Source organism: Cynara cardunculus (assembly GCF_001531365.2).
Source record: "Cynara cardunculus var. scolymus isolate 2C chromosome LG 9, CcrdV1, whole genome shotgun sequence".
Classification (NCBI taxonomy): Eukaryota; Viridiplantae; Streptophyta; class Magnoliopsida; order Asterales; family Asteraceae; genus Cynara; species Cynara cardunculus.
In genome coordinates this window covers 7,968,143-7,975,047 of record NC_037536.1, presented here as the reverse complement: position 1 = coordinate 7,975,047, position 6,905 = coordinate 7,968,143, and the positions used below count along the sequence as shown (strand labels likewise).

General features: G+C 34.3%; 1 non-coding gene across 1 annotated transcript; it reads right to left on the bottom strand.

The window, feature by feature from the left end:
• Window positions 1-5,082: 5,082 nt before the first annotated feature.
• LOC112518760 lies at window positions 5,083-5,189 on the bottom strand. Its single transcript, XR_003069834.1, has one exon. It is a non-coding gene; the product is annotated as a small nucleolar RNA R71 (small nucleolar RNA).
• Window positions 5,190-6,905: the final 1,716 nt, after the last annotated feature.

Below are 6,905 nucleotides of genomic sequence, written 5' to 3'. Positions count from 1 at the left end.
GATCAAGTTATTGCTATTAGCATGTACTTTGCCGATAACCCGATTCAACTACGCCTATGGAATAGCATGAACGCTACTTTGAAGCCAAAATTTGTGGCTACTATATTAAAAAAGTTAGACATGTGATGTTGGTTGCTAAACATTTGATCTCTTGTGTTTAAGTCTTTTGGTACACAATTGTAAACATTTGATCTTTTGTGTTTAAGTCTGTTGGTAAACATTTCACTTTTTGTTTATGAATATGATGTTTAAATCTTTTGATTTATTAATGTGAGTTTTTAGTTACGATTGATTTTGGAAATTTTTTGGTATTTTTAAATAGTATTTGTAAGCATTTATTATATTGATTATTTAGTGAAAAAAAACACTAAACAGGTTACTGGGGGTAAATTGGTCATTTTAACCTGTCCTGTCCTGTCTTACCAAACGCTGAACAGCTGTCCTGTCCTGTCCGCACACCAAACGCACCCTCAATGATACCCAATGAGTTGAGACGAGATCCGTTTTTGTGAAGCTAATGAGGCCAAATAGGGGCGATCCCACCACTATGATCCCGTCTCCTTCGATCTGCAGATTGCAAAGCCATAGGATACGGACGAGCATCTTGTTGTTCATAAGAATACCAATAGGGACGATTTTCAGTGAGATTTTTCGATGAGTTTTTCCAATGAGAGTGAGGATGAGTCGTTTCCATACCTTGGGTATGACTTTCATGGCTTTTTTACGGATGTGTTTTTCTGATTTTCCCTTGCAAAGGATTGAATTATGATACCATGCTACATTTTGTGACCAGTGAATGTTTTGAGGGTGAACAGAAAGAAAACACAAAAAAAAAAAAAAAATCAATACAAATCAATTTAGTTGAGATATTTTAGACAATTGCCTAATAAAAGATGATTACTAAAATAAAAAAAATTAAATATGATTTCTTTAATTACTAAAATCATTAATACACCCTTTATTAATTGAATAAATATATAAATTAATACCAGTAATTGATTGGCTAAAGTAGGATCACATTGTTTATCACAAGCTACTGAGTTCTCATTTGATTGGACCTATGGATACAAGGAGGTTTAAATGAGAACAATAACCGAATGAGATAACACGAAACATCCAAATCACTTGTAGAATCACATGTGATTTTACACCAACAATCAACACAAGGTGTGTAAGCGACGTGTCCCATGAATTTCTTTTATTTGGTTACAGTTATCGTATAAACCCGATTCTCTCTCTCTCTCTCTCTCTCTATATATATATATATATACTTGGAATCATGTAAAATTAACAGTTATTATGAGAAATTTTTGAGCCTTTGGTCTAACTTCATTTTCATCTTCAATTACCTTCATCTTCATTTAACCTTTACATTTATTTTCACATTTATATTCACTTTCAATGACTTTTACATACATTAATCATTTTCATATACATAATTTGTTAAAGTTTCGATTATTGTGATAAAAATAGGTAAATGAAGGTTGATGAAGGTATATGAACATATATGAAGGTTTTTATTCTTAACTTCTCACCATAACTTTTATTTTTATCGGGGCACAATCTATATACATTTATACATATATATGTATAGGGATAGGTTCAAACTAGAAGCTAAACATATTGTGAGAATGCGAAAAGTTTTAGTATCATATATGCTTTACAAGCATAATCACAAGCTTAATCATATATAATAAAACATATCTTACCTTGATAACATATAAAGACCAACAGTAATGTCACTTATATAATATTGAAACTTCTCAACTTCTCACAAAATGTTTAACTTTTTGCATGATCCTTCCTCTATATGTAAATATGTACTAGTGGTGTACCCGTTCGATACAGCGCGGGTGAATCACAATTCTGAAACATTATTTTAGCCTTGAATCATGAGTTTGTGTGGTTATTTTGCAAGCCAACTAACATATAAAGATGAAGATTAATATGGTGTATTAGCAAGATCAAATGAAAAATAATTGCACACGTATTGGGTTTCTAAACCCATATACTCATAATTCATTACAAAACTTGAAATTCTTGACTAAACAAAAAAAATACAATCATTTGTAAATAATGCTCATTCGTATATCCAAATTGTTGTTTAGTTTTCATGATGTACTCATTCGTAAATATTTCATGCAAAAAACGACGCAATGATTTTAATAGAAACAAATGGTACCAAATGTGTAATAATATAATTGTTGATTATACCTTATTCATCATGTAAAACTTCTTGATAGACGACGTTTGAGGTGTAGACTCCGGCACGATTGAATTGTTTTCATAAGTTTCGCTAACGCCTTCGTATTGCCCAGTGATATCCCTTTGAACAACGCCACGTAGAGTTACCCATGTAAGAATACTGATTCTGGTAGATAAACACCTACATTCGGGTGAGAAAGGTGTTAAATTTTATTGTGATGAAAAGTCTCTAGACGTGTACCTGAGTTGACAAAGGGTTGGAGCGACTTGCTCAAGTTCGAATCCTAAAGTAGACGGGCTTAAGTCCTTCTGCTAGTCTCGACTGCTAAGTCAGCTCAAAAAAATCTCCTTACATATGGAAAATATCTAGTAGCATTGAAGGACCTCGGTTGGTCATCAGATTGAGAAGGATATTATCACATATTGGTCAAATGTTGACAATTGCTCATTGATACGTAATAATGCTTGAACACTATTTTCTTCTCTTTTAGATAAGACATTTTCTATTTATATCTCAACATTGAGTCATTTTATTCTTTTATTTTCCACTTCTTTGTTATGAAGCTAAGATGAATGATTTACCTGTTTTTGTTATATAATGGACTAATATGGATTTAACAGTTTGAAGCTGCTTGATGCTGCAGGGATGCTGCAGCTAGACCTGACTGTGAAGAAATAGAAGAGAGAGGACATGATGCTGACTGACATGACCATAGCTGACTTTTGAATGACATTTTATGTTTGAACAGTTATTTATTTTTTAATTAGTTGGAAAGTTGTTGGCTAATTTGTTTACATTAGACTTTAAATATTTACTTTATTGTACTTTTAGTTACTTTAAGTCCAGTTTAAATGTGAAAAGACTATTTTGCCCTCATCTCTACCTTAGTATAAATAGAGATTTTGTGGTTAATATTTAGATCATCCCATCTAATTCTCAAGTAGTTGTCTTACTGCTTGTAGAATACTTTCTCTCTCTAGAAATACAAATAATCTTTTGGTTAATCTCAAGCTTTCCTTTAATTGCCTTTTATTTTCCGCTATCTACTTTCCGTCATTTATTTTATTACGCTTTCTTGCTCTTTAATTTACGTCATTTATTTATTATGCTTTCCGCATTTTATTTTCCGTCATTTACTTTTCATTATTTATTTTTGTCTTTATTTACCGCAATTTATATTTTCTTGCAATTTATTTTCTGTCATGAGTAGCTAAATTTTTTAGCTCGGGTGTATGACGGAAAGGGTGAGTTTGTAAATCAAAATAAGGTAGACCTTTTTATGTAATAACAATATTTCATTATTTCATTTCAAGTTTTATAAAATCAATGGCACTTCTTGACGAGTTGATCACTGAAAAGTGTTAAACTGTCATGGACTCTAAGCTGAGCCATTGATTGCATGTCAATTTGGATGATATGGAAGTAGATTTGAGAAAATTGCTAACAAAGAGATTTGTTATCCGTATTTTCTAAATTGTTAATTCTCGACAGCTTGATCACTTTGAAGTGTTAAAGTGGAATGGACTCAGAGATGAGCCAATCAGAACACGTCAACTTGAATGATATGGGAATCCACTCGAGAGGATGATTTTTAACAAAGAGATTTGTTTATCCATATATTTTGAGGACACCATTTGTCACTTTCACTGGTCCAGATACCTTATAGAGATATGGGTTGAAAGCTATAATATCAGTGCATTGGTGAAGTTCGAGAGTAATACCTTCAAAATAAATGGTGAAAATAGTTGCTACTAATTGTATTTTGTAGCAAATTTGTCAGCATGATCTCATGCTATAGCATTTTGACAACATTGGTTTACTGGAAATAGTATTTACGTCTCACCTTAAGTCTTACACCCTGGCTTGCCTTTATTATCTGTTATTTTCTGTTAATTTTTAGTTGTGTTAACTCTTATTAAACCAAAGTCTTCAAATTCTCCCTCTGAAATCATTTCCTTAATATTACATTCATCTAAATTTTTACTACGATCCATGTGGACTACTTGAAAAATCATATTGAGACTAATTGTATACTTGCTAGTGGTCCTGGTTATAAGTCTGTGGGTATGTGAAAACGGACCCGATCAAGTTTTTGGCGCCGCTGCCGGGGATTGGCAAGCTATAATTTTTTTTAAAGTAACTTTAAAGATTTGATTTTTCTAGCACCGTTTGATCCGCTTTTAAGAGGTGTATGCCATGGATACACCACAGGGAGTTTCTCGAATTCGATCCGGATATTGGGAGAACATTCCGCCAAAGAAGAAGGGCATAAATAGCAAATTCTGCTCTACTCCCTCCTAATATGGCGTTACTCCCCCCCTGTTGACGAAGAAGTACTAATTCAAAATCCACCAACCTTTAGTCAAATATCACAATTTCAGCCTTTTCTACCAAATGCATCACTTTTTCCAAACCCACCAGGACATTCTTTTTAACAAGGGCCACCAAATCCTGAAGATGCACATAATGACATGGAAGCTGAAAATAATGATCATCCAAAGCTCAAAATCCAAATATAATTAATCTTGCAAACTCTAGAAATGGAAAAATCATAGACTACGTTATTCCTGATTTTGAACAATTGAATTCAGGGATAGTTAGACCTCATATGACTGCCCTCCATTTTGAGATTAAACCGGTCATGTTCCATATGTTGCAAACAAATGGATAATTTGTAGGATTACCATCAGAAGATCCTCATTCACATCTAAAATATTTCATGGAAATTACTGATGCTTCTTGGTCCTGGGAGTGTCTAACGATGCTCTAAGACTTACTTTGTTTCATTATTTTATTACCACCAGGTTCTGTAACATCATGGGGGCAATATGGCTGAAATTTTTTTGCAAAAATATTTTCCACCCACCAGGAACGGTAAGTCCAAAATTGAAATTTGTCTTTTTAAACAAATGGATGATGAAGTTGTTCCTGATGCATGAGAGAGGTTTAAAGAGCCGTGAAGAAAATGCCCACATCATGGCATTCCTTACTGCATTCAACTCGAGACATTCTACAATGGGTTAAGTCTCATGGCTAAACAGATGCTCGATGCACTGCAGGAGGAGCCTTTACAGCTAGTACCTACAATGAAGGGTATGAAATCCTTGAAAAGATCTCTGCAAACAATGGACACTAGGCTGATCCACATGCTCAACCGCAAAAGAAGACAACCGGAATTCATGATGTAGATGCATACACTGCATTAACAGCACAATTCTCTTCCATGACCAACATGCTTAAAAACCTAACTTCTGGCCAATGAGTGTAGCCAACTGTTACTACACCTATTCCAGCAGTCCTCTCAGTGCAATGTGTTTTTTGTCAAGGGAAAATTCTTATGAACTTTACCCACATAATCTGAAGCTGTCAATTATGTTCATAATAGATCAAATCCCTATTCCAACACATACAATGGCAGCTAGAGACAACACCTAAATTTTTCATGGAACTGTCCAAGTTTGAATCCACCCGTTCATAAGCAACAAGGAAACTCTAATTTTCATCCTCAACAACATGCGATCAGTTCTAGCTCTCAAAATCATCATCACTATAATTTTCAAGCTGCTCAACCATCTTTTCAAAACAAACCACCTCCACATTCTGAATCATCATCTTCTTTGAAAGCTATGATAAAAGGATTGGTGGCTCAGTCTCAAGCTCAACAGCAAATGATGACCCAAAATCAGTCTTTTTTTAATTAGGAAAGTGCTGCTATCATAAACGTGGAAACTCAAGTTAGTCAACTTGTACTTAATCAGACCAATAGAGCCCTTAGTACTTTGCCTAGTAACACAGAAGTCCCTAGAGATCTAGGAAAGGAGCATATGAAGGTAGTAACTCTTAGGAGTGGGAAGAAATTAACAGAGACCATACCAAAAGAAAGTAAACAAATTGTGTCAAAACCTGAGACTACACCTATGGCCCCTATTACTGAAAATCCACCAAAACCATTAGAGAACCAATCATCTTTGGTCCCTACTTTTGTTCCTCCTAGGTCAGACTATCATCTATTATTACAAAAGAAGTTTCTAGGAAAAATCCAATTGAGGATGAGGCTATAATAGGTCCAACGACCAAGGTTGTAACCCTATTTGAACCTGAAGAAAGTAAGACCAAGACTCTAGGCATTTTGGACCCATCTTGCTCAACACAGTCAAATAAACTTATCATAAAACCAGTTCCTCTTTATGTTCCTTTTCCCCAAAGGTTAAGGAATCAAAAGGAAGAATTGCAATTTAAGAAATTATTGGAAGTGTCTAAAGTATTGCACATCAATATAACTCTTATTGAAGCAATTGAGCAAATGCCTAGTTTATGCCAAGTTCCTCAAAGACATCTTAAGTAAGGAAAAAAAGCTGACCGAATATGAAATTGTAGCTCTTACTGAAGGATGTATTGCGCTTCTAACCAACAAGATACCTCCTAAGCTTAAAGACTCGATAAGTTTCACTATTCCCTGTTCTATAGGTGGAAAGAAGATTGGAAAAGCTTTGTGTGATTTAGGTACTAGTATTAACCTCATGCCCTTGTCTGTTTTCAACACCTTAGGCATAGGAGAAGCTAGACCCACCATTGTCACATTGCAATTGGCCAACATAACCATTGCTTATCCAAAAGGTAAGATTGAGGATGTCTTAGTTCAAGTTGACAAGTTCATATTTCCAGCTGATTTCATCATTCTAGATTTTGAGGCTGATAA